The sequence below is a fragment of the Canis lupus genome, chromosome 2, assembly GCF_048164855.1.
Source record: "Canis lupus baileyi chromosome 2, mCanLup2.hap1, whole genome shotgun sequence".
Classification (NCBI taxonomy): Eukaryota; Metazoa; Chordata; class Mammalia; order Carnivora; family Canidae; genus Canis; species Canis lupus.
The window spans coordinates 52,237,931-52,255,599 of NC_132839.1; positions in this window are offsets into that span (position 1 = coordinate 52,237,931).

Here is a 17,669-nt window from a genome sequence, read left to right on the forward strand (position 1 = left end):
GGATCCCCACTGGGAGCCTGCTTCTCCCTCTGCATATGTCTCTGCCTCTCTCTCTGTATCTCTCATGAATGAATAAATAACAGCTTTAAAAAAAAATCTCAGCACCAAAATATTGGTAGAGCATGAAAAATATTGGTGCATTTTTTATTACTAATGAGTAGGAGGCATTTGTGTCTAAATGCCAAGACCCCATAAACAGAATAAATTAATAGATAGAAACTTGAGTTTGAAATACTCTGAACTGGGGATGATTTGGGCATTAACAGGTCTATTACCTCCTTTTCCTGAGAGAAGTCATCTGTGTGCTTATTATAGGATGAGCTGTGATGTGATGGGTGTTTGCTAATATGAAATGGGGATTGGAAAAAGTATTGCAATGTTTAGAAAAGCTTAATCTTTGTAAACCTTTCTCAAGGTTTAGTCCTTTTTAGCTTAGTTTAAGATGTCATATATGAGGCACCACATGGTCAATAAAAACTCCTAGGAATCTGCCAGCCAGGCTGTTTGTCCTCACTGTATTCCCTGACATCAGTCACCTTCTGTCCATCATAAAAACTACATTTTACATACATGTATTTATATTTATGGCAAATATTTTCTCAGTTGGTAATTTATATTTTAATTATTTATGAACGTTTCATTATGCACATTTTAAATTATGTTCAACGATAGTCCATATTTATGTCATTTTACTAAGTGTTCAGATCATACTAAATTATTGACACATGCTATTTTATTTAATCTGTAAATTACATCTAAAATACATGCAATATTCTTTTTTTTCCAGATGATGAAACTGAGGCACAGAGAGCTTTAGCATCTTGTCCAAAGTCACAACATCAACTGGTAATTTGCAGAGATGGTCTCTAAAATCCGGATAATTTTATTCCAAAGCTCACTTCGTTATATTGTTTTCTACATTTTCTTTGAGGTTTTGCCTCAAAAGTCCTGACCCATTTTAATATTAGATGGTTTTCCTTTTCTTACACTTCTATTTACTTAACTCTCCACTTCTTTTCCTTCCCTGTTTCCTCCTCCCCCTCCTTCCCTTCATTTTGTCCTTCTTCCCAAACTCCTGCCTTCTCTTTATTTCATATTTTTAAATAGCTCATGATCTGGACATTAGCAGTGCTCATTGCTATTGCTTTGGCCATGGTTTCTAGGGATTTATGTTGAGTGATGGTGTAGGGTAAGAATGCAAGGTTATTTCTTCGAACAGTTAAGCAATTATTCCTAAGGTACTTATCAAATAATCTCTCATTTTGGCAATGATTTATTGATTTACTTATTTTTTTAAGTAAACTCTGTACCCAACGTGGGGTCTGAACCCACAACCCTGAGATCAAGAGTCACATGCCCCACTGACTGAGCCAGCCAGGCATCCTGTCAATGATGTAAAATATCATCTGTATCATGTAGGAAATTCACAAACTTATGGATTTTATTTCACTATTCTGTTCACTGTTATTGATGTTGCTATTCCAATGCTACGTTTTATTCTGTAATGTTTTATTACAAATACTTATCACAATAAAAAGGATTGTAAGTTAAAAAACCTATGATGTTCATATGTTCTGCCCTATGCACCTGTTCTTTATGCATTCTTTACCAGTTTTCAAAAAATGAATTGATTTCTTTATATTCTAAAGGGAATATTTGAGAAATTTGGGGCAGTATCATTATAAACTAACAGATTTTAAAATATAGGTGGGCTCTAGTTACCCATCTTTGGACAGTGGAAGTCTAAGTTTTATCCTGGATTATTTTAAGTCAAACTTGAACAGTCTTCAATAATTTCCATATGATCTATGATCCAGACTCATTTTCCACATTTCTTCTTTCTTTCCACATTTCTTACTTCAAATCAGGAATCAGCCATATCTTCAAGAATCTTCGGTTAAACTTTTTTAAAGTAGTTCATGATGTGGGCATTAGCAGTACTCATGTCCATTGCTTTGGTCATGGTTTCTAGGTTTTTACAATGGACAAAGAAAACAGATCATAAGTTCATACTGAATTTCCATTCCAATGTAAGATTATTATCTTTGGCATTTCTGATTTGAATTTAGGTTTGATCCTTTGATGCTGAAAATCTTTGTTAGCATAGTCATTTACTTGGTGTGCATATGCACGGGCATGCACACACATACATACACACATACATACACACACTATGAGTTTTAATGTAATTTGGTCCAAAAACGCAGGCATGTATATAGTATTAAGATCAAACCAGCAAATCAAGTTGTATTAGAAAAGTAGAATTTCTATCAATTTTTGCTTCATCCTATGGAATAGAATATCACAAAATATGGTTTTCCTCCCATTTCTAGATAAAGGAAATATCTATCCATACATCCACCCATCCATCTTCTGGGAGAAACTTTCTCATGTGTTGGTTAAATATTGACATTGTCTTCTTGTTATTTTTTTTACTTAACAGTACATCACAAAGACATCATACAAAACAGCATATATCCATAAAATTTTAATTACATAGTTCATTGTGTATTCATAGTTTATTTAACTAGTCCCCCATTGATGGACATTTGAGTCAGTCTTTTACTATGACAAAATGTTATAATGAACACCTTTATGAAGTGTTTTTTTCTACCTTTGGAATGTATCACTTTTAAAAAATTCTAGGACAAAGATTGTTAGGTCAAAAAGTATATGTATATATAATTTTTCTAGATATTACCAAATTTGTTGTGCAATTTTACATTTTCTCTGGTAATCTATGAGAGTGTCTGTATCTTTGTAGTTCCAAAGATAGTGTATTTTTTCAAACTTTTGGAATGTGGCAAACTGAAAGGTGAGTAATGCTATTTCAGTATAGTTATTATTTTTTATGCTTTTTACTATGAGTGCCAGTAAACATCTTTGCATATGTTGACAAATGAATACAATTACAGGAACATACGTTCCTGTAAATTGATGATTTTATGTGATTTTCTCATTTGTCTAGAGGGGTTTTTAAATTATTATTTAGAAATACTTTTATTATTAAGATTCACTGTAATTTGTAAATAAGCGGCAAACTGTTTTGGTACTTGAGAAATTATATTTTATCTCATTTTATATGATCTATAAATTTATATATGATCTATTATTTTATATTATTTAAAATTATAGTTTTCCCCTATTGATTATGAATTTTTAACTGTTAGGTAAATCATCCCTATTTCCAGATTATAAAATAATTAATCTATGTTTTGTTCCTGTCTTCAAGGTTTTATTTTCCACATTTAAATCTCTCATATTGATTGCTTTTTTTTTTTTGGTATGTGGTGTGAGGAATAAATGAATTTTTAATTTTCCACTTGGTTATTCATATAACCCATTTCTGGTCATCAAGAAGTTCATCTCTCCCCCACTGGTAGGAAATGTTATAATATTACATATTAAATTTTCATATGTAAGTGAGTCTATTTCTGGCTCTATTCACACTGTTCTCAATTATAGAGTCTTTGCAATTTTTTTTTTTGGCTCTTGCAAATGAACTTTGTAATTAACTTGTCTGGGTCCAGTAAAAAAAGATACAATTATTTGTTATTTGGAGTCTTATTATATTTACATATTAACTTATGGATAATATATTTTTAATGATGTTGAATGTTCCTTCCAAGAACATGGTATGTCTTTCAATTTGTTCAAATTTACTTTTCTGTCTTTCAGAGTGTTTTATAATTTTCCTCATAATATTTTTGTGCATTTTTCTTAATTTTTATTTTCTCTTTTTGCTATTATAATTAGAGTCTACACTTTTAATGTATCTTCCAGATAGTTTTGTTTGTATGTTTCAAGTTTCCATCTTTTGTGCATGGATATTTCAAGCTGCAAATGTGTTACTAAGCTTTTCATAGATTGGCTTTCCAGATAATCATTTCATCATCAAATAAAAATAACTTTACTTCTTCCTTTTCCATTCTTAAGGCTTTAGTTGCATTCCTGTTTAATTCCATTGCTAAAGCCTCCAACACAATGATGAGTATAGCTTGCACCTTTATCTTCTCCCCAATTTTAGTAGTAAAAACATTATTTTTCCACATTAAAAATGATGTAGAATTTGGGGCTGGATGGTTTGACTCATTAAACTTTTTATTATTTTGATATGTTACAAAAAATGTGTATTGAAACTACTGATCTATAGGGACTCTTTTAGGGAAAATAGGCAACTTAATAATATTAAATATTTGCTTGCTCTTTAGGGGATTTTTGTGGTTTTCTTTGTAAGATAGGGTCCTTTGCTTTGTCCATTGGCACACCTCAAGGCCACTGACTCATGCCTCACACAATACAGGTGCTAAGCAACTATTTGACAAAAGAAAGAAGAAATGAATAGACACATTTTTTTGTATATTTAAAAAAGCGTTTACACTGTGGCCTGCTTTTAATGGGATTTTTTTTTATGCTTTCACATTCTTGCATATATATAAATACACACACTCATGCTGTTACCTTAAAAAAATCTTTGAAATATAATTGATATATAATAAAAGTTATCTATATAAAATATACAATTCAGTGATTTTAGTTTATTTACAGAATTGTGCGACTATTACCATTACCTAAGTTTGGAATATTTTCATCACCCCAAAAGGAAAACACATACCCATCAGCAGCTACTCCCTTCTTGAAAACTAGTAATCTACTTTCTCTATAGTCTTGCCTTTTGTAGATATTTCATATAAATAGAATAAACAACACATGGTCTTTTGTCACCAGCTTTTTTCACTTGTGTATGGTTTTCAAGGCTCCATGTTGTAATATGATGTATCAGTACTTCATGCCTTTTTTATTGCTTAATAACATTCCAGTACATGACTATAACACCATGATTTATCAATCCATCCAGTTAATGGACATTTGGAGTATTTTCACTTTTTTGACTATTATACATAATGCTGCTAAGAACATTCATGGGCAGGTTTATTTACACATGTCTTCAATTCTCTTGGGTATATACCTAGGACTGGACCTGTGGACCATATGGTAACTCTGCTTTTGGTAGTTTTGAGAAACTGCCAAACTATTTTTTGAAAGTGGCTGAACCATTTTACATTCCTACCAGCAATGTATAAGGGCTACAATTTCTCCACATTCTTGTCAACAGTAGTTATCATCTGTCTTTTTGATTATAGTCATCTCAGTAGAGTTGAAATGGTATAACATGGGGGTTTTGATTTGCATTCCCCTAATGGTTAATTACATTGAGCATCTTTACATCTTTTTTTTTTTTTTTGCCACTTGCCTATCTTCTATAAATAAATGTCTATTCAAAATCTTTTCTAAAAATATTTTATTTATTTATTTGAGACAGAGAGAGAGCATGCAGGATGGGGGCAGGAGAAGAAGGATAGGGAGAACCAGGCTCCCCACTGAGCAGGGAGCCCAATGCTGGGCTAGATCCCAGGACTCTGAGACCCTGACCTGAGCCAAAGGCAGATGTTTAACTGACTGAGCCATCTAGGCACCCCTAATCAAAATCCTATGTCCTTTTATTTTCCTTTCCATTATTGAATTGTAAAAGTTTTTTACATATTCTAGATACCCATCTCTCATTAGACATATAATTTGCAAATATTTTCTCATTCTGTAGGTTATTTTTTATATTAGGGAGACTCTTCACAACATACACATTTTTAATTTTATGAAGTCTAAATTGTCTGTTTCTTCTTAGATTCCTTATGTTTTGGTGTCATATCTAAGAAGGATTTGTACAATCCAAGGTCAGGGCTATTTTTTATTTCAAAGAGTTTTATAGTTTTGGCTCTTACTTTTAGGCCTATGATCCATTTTCAAGTTTGTCTTTGCATGTAGTATAAGAAACAGGTCCTGCTTCATTTCTTATACCTGAATACCCACTTATGCTAACATCATTAGTTGGAAAAACTGTTCTTCCCCCCACCACCCTGAATTGCCTTGGCACCCTTGTCAAAAGCCATTTGACTATAAATAGAAGAGTTTATTTCTAGACTCTCAATTGTGTACTTTTGATTTATATATCTATGTTTATACCACTATCACATTGTCTTGATTACTGAAGCTATAAGTTAAGAAATTGGGAAGTCTGAATGCTCTAACTTAATTTTGTTTTTTGTTTTTGTTTTCAAGATTGTGTTGGTTATTCTGGCTCCTTGCTCTTGAATAAATAGTTTGAGACCAGCCAATGTTCCAAATTCTATCATTTGCCTTATTAGAACTTTTAGTTGTTTCATTCCGTTTTATCAAGAGATCAATTTTGAATTTTCCTTCATCTCTACTGCTTCTTCAAACTCTCTGTGATCCTCCCCACTCATTTCCATCACTAAAATTGCAGATCAATGTCAAATAATAGTAACGATGGCATGAATCCTTATATCATTCCTGACTTCAATGAGAATTATTTTAAAGGCTTACTGTTAATTATGATGTTGGCTATTAATTTTCAATAGCGTCCTCAATCAAATTCTTCCTACATCATTAAGACCTTTTGATCAGAAATAAATATGGGTTTTCTCAAATTCCACAGTCTTCATTTTCTTGTCTATGGAACAAGGGGATTGAAATTAGATGGATCACAGAGTCCAGTCAAAAATGCAAACTTTGGAGTTAGACACTACTGGGTTTCTTTCCAGTTTTCCTAACTAGCTCTGACATAACTGAATCCATTAGTTAATATTTCCAAATGTAAATCCTTCATTGACAAAAAAGTTTGACAAATCATACTTAGCTTGGAGTATGTTAAGGATTAGAGGTAACATATACAAAGTACCTGGCATAACAATAAACAACCAGGAGATGATAACTTTTTTTGTTTTATAACTATAAGTTCTTTCTAGCTTTAAAATGCTCTGGAGTGCTCTGCATGTAACTTTTCACAAGATTCAATTACATCAGAAACAGAACAGCCAAGTAATTTTATCTTAATTTAAAGGGAGTGCAGGTTCAAACTTCAAGTTGTTAAAAAGCAGACTAAATTTTCCCAGACAGATCCCTGATGGTTTACTTGTGGCATCTAAATCTGCCACCTCTACATGCACACACACACACACACAAACTCAACAATGGAATTGAGGTACTTTTTTGTATCCTATTCACACAACCACGCATCAAAACTGGTTGACTGTTCCACAAAGATTCAGAGAGATCTTAGAGATGTAAGGCATATCAGCAGGCAGCTAATTCAATCTCAGAAACAAAGCATCACTGTTCTGTGGCCTCATCATGGTATGGTCTATCATGCCATTTATCACACCCTTTCACTAATGCACCTTTTAAGGTAATTAACAATCTCTTACCATGAATTTAATGGCCTGTGCTCATGTTGTGGATCAAGCACTGTGTGATATTCAAACCAGTATTTGATTTCTAGTAAGTATGGATGAATGCATGAATAAATATGTAGTTGAATGGATAAAATAATGGATGAACCAATAAATTAATTAGCAAACTAATCAGCTACCTTTGTGCTTTTCCCATTCCACTTCCATTTACTAAGATTAAATATATAGAAAAAATTATTTATGTGCAATCACATAAATAGGCATCACATGTTTCCCTGCAAGACCTGCTCTATCACTGATATCATTTCTAAGCACCCCCTGTTAATTAATTGATTAGTGAGTTGAGCTAAGTCAATCTGGTGTTGCTGTGCTTGGAAGAATATCAAAAGACTGAAACACTAAGCACTCCAGGTATATATGTTTAGTGTGGATTCCAGATTTTTTTCTAGAATTTGTAGCTCACTAATCCATTTTGAACAACTAGTTCATGAGAGGAACAGTATGGAAGACTCTTTTAGTGTTACAGGAGAAAGAATTCTTCGAGACTTACTGCTCATTTTTCTTTTTTTTTTCCCCAGACACCTGAGTACCCTGAAATCCCACCACAGGTTGTCCTAAGACATGTTTATCAGCACGTTTACAGAGCTTCTAATTAATTCTTTGTAATTGCTTAGTATTTTCTGCCTCTGTTTCTCTCTGCTGTCCCAGCCTTGGAAACAAGATGTTCCACCTCTGGAGACTGCCCTGGTAAAAGCCTATTAATAAATAATTAAGTTTGGAGACTCCTGCAGTGGTGAGTCATGACTTGGAGAGCATGTGGAAGTTGTCTCCATGGTAACGTACCAACAGGAACTGAACTGCTCTATTTCTCTTTTCATAAATGTGGAGAGAGTAGGGGCAAAAGCATAGATTAAAAAGAGATTTATTTTTGTATTTTTTTTTCTTTTTAATTTTCTTTTCAAAAAATGTGTGATTGAATTTAGAATTCAAGAAAGGTTATGTTTATGACAAATGAAGCATGATCTGTAACTGAATACAAAACCTTCCACTACTTCCCCTCCCCATCTCCAGCCCACCTCTTCTCTCCAGCAGCCACAACTGGCTCATCCCGGCCTTATCAGGCTATGCCTACTCCTCTTTGCAGCGAAGGTGGTACTGAATGTCCACTGCTCACCCTGCCCTGGGCTTCTTCTTACAAGTTTACTCACTTCTCTGTCTTTTCCCTATTAGCTTATTCTGTAGTTTAAACTAACATTCTGTAGAATAGAAAGAACATGGGTTTTGGAGTAATGCAGGTCTAGAGTCCAGTTCCAGCCTCCTCTATTCATTAACTATGTCACTTAGGAAAGTCATGGGACCTCTCCCCATCCCTAAAAATTCCCTTCCTTGTAGGGTTGGAGTGGATTTAAAGGAGGTAGCACAAAGTAGGGGTAAGAGAATAGATTTTTGCATCAGATTGTCTGGATTTGAATCTTATCTTTGCCTTTTACTCATTTTCTCTTTTAGGGTAATTTACTTAATTTCTCTAAGTCCCAATTTCTTATCTGAAAAGTTGAGCAAGCAATCATCTACTTCCTAGATTTATTTGGAATAGTAATTTACAGGAGGTATAGAAAAGCCTTTGGCAGGGCACCTGGGTGGCCAGTGGGTTAGACATCTGCCTTTGGCTCAGGTTATGATCTCAGAGTCCTGGAAGAGAGCACCAAGTTAGGCCCCAGCTTGGCAGGGAGTCTGCTTTTCCCTTTCCCTTTGCCCCTCCCCCTCTGCTCATTCTCCCTCTCTCTCTCTCAAATAAATAAATAATCTTTAAAATAAAAATAAAAAATAAAAGCCCTTGGCTTGTATACAATACAATTATTAATTTTAATAAGAAGGTGTTTGGCAAAGAAATTATTAACTAAACTATTATAATGATGAGTTATTTTGTGAGATAATGGAAACATGATATAATGACCTAACAATGCTTCCTAAATAGGTGTGGATTGGCAGCATGAACACATAATAGGAGTCATTGACCTCTTGTGTCCTTACCCAGATTGACACTTCACTCTGCATCAGATAAAACTTTTGACTTTTTGACCATGTCTGAGCCTACACTTCTCCTTTGCAGAATCATGATCCGAGGCAATATTATCTCAGCATTGAGATCTTCTGTTCTGGATATTTCCCACTCTCCTCTTCCTGACTTTCTGCTGTGTCTCAGGAGTCTGACACTTGCAGTTTACACCTCTAGAGCTCGTTTTCAGATAGCCTCCAGGCGTATGAAGCCAATAGGAAGGACACAGTGAGAGCCACACAAGTACACAATGGAACGAGGACTAGATGTGGAATCCAGAGAATTCATTGGGCTCTCTCTCTTCATTTTCCCAACTCCAACATGGAAAACTGTGACAGCTCAGTAAACACTGAGTAAGTGAGAATTTAGATCTCTCAATGTTTATGTTATGGACCATTCTAGCAAGTAAAGAACCTAATGCCAGAGGATGGTAAGGGGAGAAAGTGGCCAGCAGACAAGGAAAGTTGTGAATACCTAACCATAACAACTATGCATATTTTATGTTACTCAATTTTTTCCCACTTTCCCCTCCTACCTTAGATAAAGTATTCAAGAAGGAGCTACCATTATAATTTAAGTTCCAGATCGATATGCAGCAGAACTGACATCATCCTCTGGCAGTGTGGTGCTAATGAGATTTTTTTTCTCTCCTCTATTTGGGGAATGAGTATTTCTTTATTTCATGAAAAGCAAGAATGAAAGCTGAATGGCAAAAAGGGGAGACCATGCAGGTTATTGTTCACTTATTCTATCTCACAGATCTCCAGGGCTATATTCTTCTTTCTTGCCCTGCTCTGCCCCCTGCAAGCTGATACCTATAAACTCCTTGCTACCTGCTTCAGGTTGGGTTTGGTCAAGGAGAGGATTGGTGAGAGACTGAAGGGTAGGAGGAAAAAAACTGGAAGGAAGAGAGCTTGGGTTATCTTTTCCCTGCTCCTTCTCTATCTCGGTGTCTGTGGCAGCTGCCCCAGCCTTGCATGACTACAGTTGGGCCAGCGTGACTTTACCATAACTACCGTTCCACTGGGCTCCTGTGACAGGACTCCCTCCCTGACTCCTCTTCAGCCACAGCATTGTTAATGGCTCCCCACTGCTATATCTCTGGGTGTCTCACCATCCCTGCTTATACTCTTAACCCTGACAATTCCCCAGTTTCACTGAAGATCTCTTCAGTGAAATCTCATTTGAACCAAATTCTGCTTCTTACCAGGATGTCACTCACATAATATTCCACATGGAACCTGCTCCCAGACACAGTTCCTGAGTCAATACCTTTCATCTCCGTATTGCCTACACATAGGAGGCCCTCCATAAAGGTTTGCTTAAATCAAAGGAGAGTTTGGAATTAGAGTCCTTTAGAATTACCTAGAAGGAGATCAGTCACAGCACCGACACAATTCAGAGCAACCATGACTCCCTTTTGCTATTAATAGCTGCAGATAAATTTGGGAATCTTGGTCTCAATAGATAATGGTGAGTGGTGCCTTAGGAAGCAGACTTCAAGATAATTCTGGAGTAAAGAAATAGCTGCCTATGGATTATGAAAAGTCTTTCCAAGAATATTGGAAATAATGTCTCAAGATCCACTGGAACCATGGCCCCATAAGCAATGAGAATTCCCACCATACAACTCCTCAGCCCCATCCTAGAATCAACGCAACAGGCTCTTCACAGGCAAATTCTCTGCAGGCTATTCTCTTACCCCTTCTATGAGATAGGAGTTTTATAACCACAGCTAATTTTCTCTTCTGCCCTCTAGACACCATTTTCCATTGTGTTAGTATCTGCAAATCCTACAGGAGAGAACAATTAAAAAAAAAAAAAAAAAGAACAAGCTGTAAGATCCCTGTTTTTTTCCTTTCAATCTCCAAGAATATTTCATTTCCTGCTTTGGGAAGCAACCTCTTGTCTCTTCCTGCCATCTGGACTTTATAGTTTATCACTTCGGTTTTAGAAACTTATCAAGTTCCCATGTTCTCTGTTGGGTGGTTTTAACCCAAGTGATCTGTTTCTTTATTCTCCATGTCTGCAGTCTCATGTAATGCATTCTCCTGCCTTGGCATTATCTGTGATCTCTGACTTCTTCTGTTGGCTTTCCATCCTTGTTTGCCACTGTGTACTTTATAAACATCTTGACTGATGGATTTCACTTAAAGTAAGGTGATTTTACCCCAAATGAATGTTTAGAAAGCAGCACATTGAAATTTTAGTTCTCTGAAATGCAGTGGATGTAAATCTGATTAATTGTCTCACGGACTCTGGGAACATCCGGGGATCTCATTTCCTGCATAAGTCACTGGAGCTTTCACATTAACTTTTGGCAGGTAATATGGTTGGGCCCAGTCATTCATCACCAATAACAGCACTGAAAACATATCAGGTTTGAAATTTTTGACAAGTAGATTGGGTTCTGCTTTCCAGTAAAGCAAATTTCAGTAACCCAGCTTTTTTTTTTTTTTTACTCTTCCCTTTATCCCAGAAAGGTTTCCACATGTTAACATGTTAACATGGGGTATACAAGGGGTTCTTCTTCTTCTGTCATTTTTCCAAGAAAGAAGCAAGACCATGTGGCTGAGGAGTTTTTATCTGGACAATATGCAATTTCAAGAAAATACTTCCATGCTATGCCACCATATTTTGGTTCTCCTAAGATTTATTGAGTTTATCTCAATAACAGAGGCAGGCATTATAGGGGTTTTGTGACTAAAAGCAGGGAAAACAAATGTCTACATAAATATTTGTATACTCATATTTATAGCAGCTTTATGTATACCAGCCAAAATCTGGAAACACCCCAATGCCCATCAACAGGTAAACATATAAACAAATTGTGGTTATATCTATATGATAAGATGCTACTCAGGAATAAAAATGAATTAACTACTGATACACACAACAACATGTATGCATCTCAAAATAATTATGCTAAATTAGAGCAACCAGATAAAAAAGGATACATCGTGTATGGTTTCATTTATATAACATTCTTTAAAAATGCAAATGAGTCCATAGAATCTCAGAAAGCAGATTGGTGGTTGCTGAGGGATGTATCTGGGGGACAGAATACAGATGGAGAAGGGCAGGTAGGAAGGACTTCAAAGGAGCACAAAGCTTTGGGGACTGAAGGATATACATTCATTATCTTAATTGTAGTAATGTCCATATATGCATAAATGCATGTTCTTGTGTATGTACATATGTCCCAGTGTATACATGTATGTTCATGTATGTGCATTTATATTCATTTGTTCATATGTTTATTGTTCTTGTGTAAGTACATCTGTTCATGTGTATGTGTGTATATTCATGTGCATGTGTATTTGTGTTATTTACATGTGATCATGTGTTTGTGTGTTCATGAGTGCATCTATTTGTATGTGTGCTGTGTGCACACATGTTGACATGTATGTACATATGCCAAGACTTAGCAAATTGTATACTTTGAAGAAATTGTTTATTGAATATCAATTAATTCTCAATTATAAATAAAAACAAGGATCTGGAGTTGGACTGCCTAGGTTCAGATTTTAGCTCCCACAATTCCTGAGTTGCGTGATGCTGGCAATTTACCAATCTTTATATTGTTTCTTTAATTGCACAAAGGGAAAAAGATTAATCTATCTTATAAGGTTATCATGAATGTTCAATTCATTGATCATGTGAAGCACTTAAAACAACATTCAGAACATAGTAAGTACTCAAAAGTGTTAGTTACGATCATGTTTATTAAGTGTCTCGCACCATGGCTGGCAATTTATATACATCATCCCATTTGAGCCTCCCAATAATCTGGTGAAGTGCTCAGGCTCATCACACAGAGCTGGGTCTGATGTACCATGTCACATAGCTAATGATAAAGCTGTAATTACTAATCTCCCATCTAACTCCAAAACACTCAATCTTCTCTCCCAATCAGCCACAAGTCCAGCCCAAAGCCCAGAGCAGTCCTTGTAATGCAATCTCTGCATTTTTGGTATAACCTCAGGAAAATGAAAGTGACTTGTTGAGGGTTCTGCTCCATGTTCCCCATTGTGGGGGCTGTGAATTTCTGGGCCATCTGCCAAAAGACTTCCTAGCCCTGGGTATAGGTACTTCTTGCTCCCTGCAGGTTTCTCGGTGGGGACCCAATCTAACTGGGTGCTCTAAGATTTCCATGTCTTCAAACAAGGTCTTTCTTTCTTTCTTTCTTTCTTTCTTTCTTTCTTTCTTTCTTTCTTTCTTTCTTTCTTTCTTTCTTTCTTCTTTCTTTCTTTCTTCTTTTTCTCCTTCCTTCCTTTCTTCCTTCCTTCCTTCCCTTCATTTTTAAAAAATTTTCCCTTCTACTTATTTATTTATAGAAATGTGCACTCAGATGAAGAGAATTAGTGTGAGGCAAAGGTCTGGGGAATAAGAAGAACTGATTAGGGCTATTTCCTGGGCAACAGTCCACAGAACCTCAGCCTTACCCTCTATACTTGTCTGCCCCCGACCTGCTTGCAGGCAGGAGGTAGCATGATGAGAAGAGGTGAAAAAGCACTGAACAAAGAAGGAGGGCAACAGGAGGTAGGATCATGTCCCCTCATTTACTATCCTCCTGACCCCAGACAGGTCTCTACATTTCCCTGAGACAGAACATTCTGTAAAACAGCTATCCTAACCCTGCTTTGAACAGCACTTCCCGGATCCATACCGTATGCTTGCCTGCCTCATCACATCTGTTTCTTATAACAAGGTAAGTGCTGTTGTGTTCATTCCTGGAAACAGAGGTTTAGAGAGGTTCTGTAATTCCTTTTAAAGGTAGTTAGCTGTGAAATAATGGATAAAACCTTGCACATGAGGCCACCTACCTCACAGAACTGATGTGAGAATCAAGAAAGATATCAAATACAGAGAATATTATATAAATTGCAAATCAGTAGTTAATAGAAAGATTTGGAGAGTCACTGAGACACAGAATGGAAAACTCTGACCTTGGAAGAGGCTTCCCTATTCTTATTCTCTGTAACTAAATTGCTGTGTTTTTGACAAGTTATTTAACTTCTATAGGACTCAGTTTCCTCATCTGTAGAATGAAATGTTTTTCCCCTGAGTGATCACTAATATCTAATGACTTTTCTAAATAATCAAACTCTTTTCTTATGGGCACTTGAATCATCTCTATCCCACTAAGTGCCATAGATTCCTTTCGAGAAATGGATTGGAAAGAAAAAAAGAAAGAAGATGTACATGGGTTGGGGGGGTAAAATTCAAATAAAGGATCTCAGAAGACATTAGGTCTATATAATAGCCCATCATATTTTAAGATTTCATTTTCTCTTTATCATGCTGAATAAGCTCAATTACTGTGAGCACTCTTCACAATTCTTAATGTCCAGAGATTTCATAATTTCCATTGCGAAGCACTGGATGTTCTCAAATTTCTTGAAGTATGTTCTTTTGGTAAAAGAGGAACTCGCCATCTCAAATGACAAGCTGATGAAGATGATTTGCCCATCCCAAGCTAAGACCCAAGTTTTTATAGGCAGAACTGGAGGAAGATGGGATGAGATGACAATCGTTAATATAATTATCATAAGTAGAAAAACCCCAACTTCAACCAGACTTTTTGTCATCTAAGTCCTTCAATTAACCCATTTACTGAAATAATTTAGATGATTTGCCAACCAGTTCCCTTTTGAGAGTTTTATAACTCTGGCATCAGGAGGTAGGGTTAGGGGGTAGAATCCATAACTTTCTCAATTTATTCAAAAGCATTTTAAGATTGTGGAATATCATTGTATCCGTATTATCCTGGAACTGGTATCCCCAGGCTACAGCCCACAGGACAGATCCAGCCTTTTTGTAAGCAAAGTTTTATTGGGACCCAATCATTTGTTTGCATATCCTTTAGAGCAGCTTTTGCATTATAATGGCAGAGTTAAGTAGAGTTGAGTAGTAGATTTTTGCATTATTGTGGTAAGGCTGAGTAATAGTTGGCAGAAACCACATGGCTACAAAGGCTCTCATATTTACCAACTGGCCCCTTACAAGAAAAGTTGCCCACCCTACTCCTAGAGGATAGAATAATCATTCTAGTAATAAACTTTAAGGCAAACACTAAAGATTTACTGGGTTGACAAAATACAGCTAGATTTATTCTTACTACCTTCTGTAGTCTGGGACACATTGTTCTTTTAAATTAAACTGAGAGGGGTACCTGGTGGCTCAGTTGGTTAAACATCCAATTCTTGATTTCAGATCAGGTCATGATCTCAGGGTCCTGGGATCAAGCAAGGCTACTAGCTCCATGGTCAGCGGGGAGTCTGCTTGCGGACTTTCTCTCTCCGTTTACCCCTCCCCGTCACTGCTTCTGCTCTCCAAAATAAATAACCAAATTTTTAACAAAATAAATTAAACCAAGAAAGTGAATTCCTAATGTATAACTCAATCATCTTAAGCCAGCAAAAATAACTCATCATCTCAGATTTCTGCAATATGATTACATTTGCCAAGTGTCTTTGCCTCCACAGTCATTACATCCTCACTGAAATTCCATCAAATAGATATCATATAGACAAGAAGGTATTGTTTATTTTATTCAACTCTTATAAATGAGTTCAATAAAAGAGCAGCTGATGACATTCCCAAAATATTTAATGGGGGCCTTTTTGCACTGAGGAGCTTAATTAATTCTTTCATTCATTTCTCATAAGAATTTTACATGGCAAGAGTTATTGTACCCATTAGGCCGATGAAGAAACTGAGAACTTAAATTAAGAGATGTGTTGAAAGCCAGACACCTATAAAATTAACACACATACCAAGTCAACAAGCCAAGCATTGACATCATGGTTTGTTTTGTTTTGTTTCTAAATCAAGAGACCTGGACCATTCATTTTGTCTTTGACACATGCAGAATTTGAGGGAGACCTAAAATGCAAATGGCTCTAGGGCCATACCTGATACACTGCTGAGTATTTCTGGGGTGCCCATTGGGAGAGCAGAGAGTAAGTATTGGCATGAAATCACAAGAAGAAAAACTGGCATTTAGTTGTGTCCAAATGCACAGTCAACAGGCTTGAGGTCTCGTGGTACCTGCTCCCAAATCTCCATGGGGCAGAGGGAGTTAAACATATATCCAGAGTGATAGGGAGAGAATAGCCTTACCAGTAGCCAACTGATAATGGCCTAGAAGTCCCTGTAGAAGAGAGCTTATAACAATGAGTTATTTATTGAATGTCACCCTCCTAGCCAAGAAGCATGAGCAGTAAGCATTGTAGATTTCTCAGGAGATGGTACTCTACCCTATGGGCCATACTCTTTACACTCACCTTGAAGAGAAATCGGTTAGCAGGTTAAAGAACCCTGAATTCCTTAAGGTCATGATCATGTAACTGGCAAAATACAAAATTAATGTTATAACCAAACAACTTTTAACATTGCTACACTTGTGAAATAGCCAATAGGCTAAGCAAAGGACAAAATGAAACCATAGGGTTGCAGAAGAGAACAGAACAAGAAATGAAGATGAAGGGGGGAGATTAAGAAGGATTTTTTTTACCCTAAACACATGCTCTTTATTCTTAAGATACATAGAAGCAATGATACAGAAGATTGACACGTGATTTGCTAAGAACTACAATAAGAGTGAGCTATAGCTAAGACAAAGAACATTTAAGTGAAATACATAGAAACCATTAACTCCTAGATATCTTCATTTCAGTAAGCAAATACTCATGCTGAAGCCTTACCAAGTGGTATGTGTTTAGCCTTAGGGGATGCATAGAGAGTGATGTTCCATGCCCTCCTTACCCAAAGAAAACAAGTGTGGCCTTTCCATCTCTATATTCCCAAATTTGCCCTACTTCTTGTTTTGGAATCCCCAAATATTTTTCTAATGGCTTATTTCTCCCAGACTGTACTATTTGCAATTTTTTTCAAACTGTATTTTTTTCTTCTTATTTTCTCACCATGTTTCCAAACCTCCAGGTTCACTCTGCTAACCAAATCAGCATCCTTGTCAAATTTAATTAATACACTATGTGCTTCCCCTTCCACATCATTAGGAAAGATGCTGAATAAGACAGGGTCCATGTCACCGTCTTTCCAAATGACTGTCATTTCTACTACCTTCCCTTTTTATGTAACCAGTCAGCTTTAGGCTGCTGCAATTGCTCACCTCCAAGCTGATTTAAATGCCCCAATAGGCAATCATTTTGTGAAATGCTCTGTGCAATGTGTTAATAAAGTCAGGACCAGGGATAGTCACTGTATTCTATTTATCCTCTCCTTTGCTAATTAGAGCCAATAATGAATTTGAAATTTGACAAGATTTCCTTCAGTATTAGTGCTACAATTAGGTTTATATTTCTTGTTCTTCCCATTTT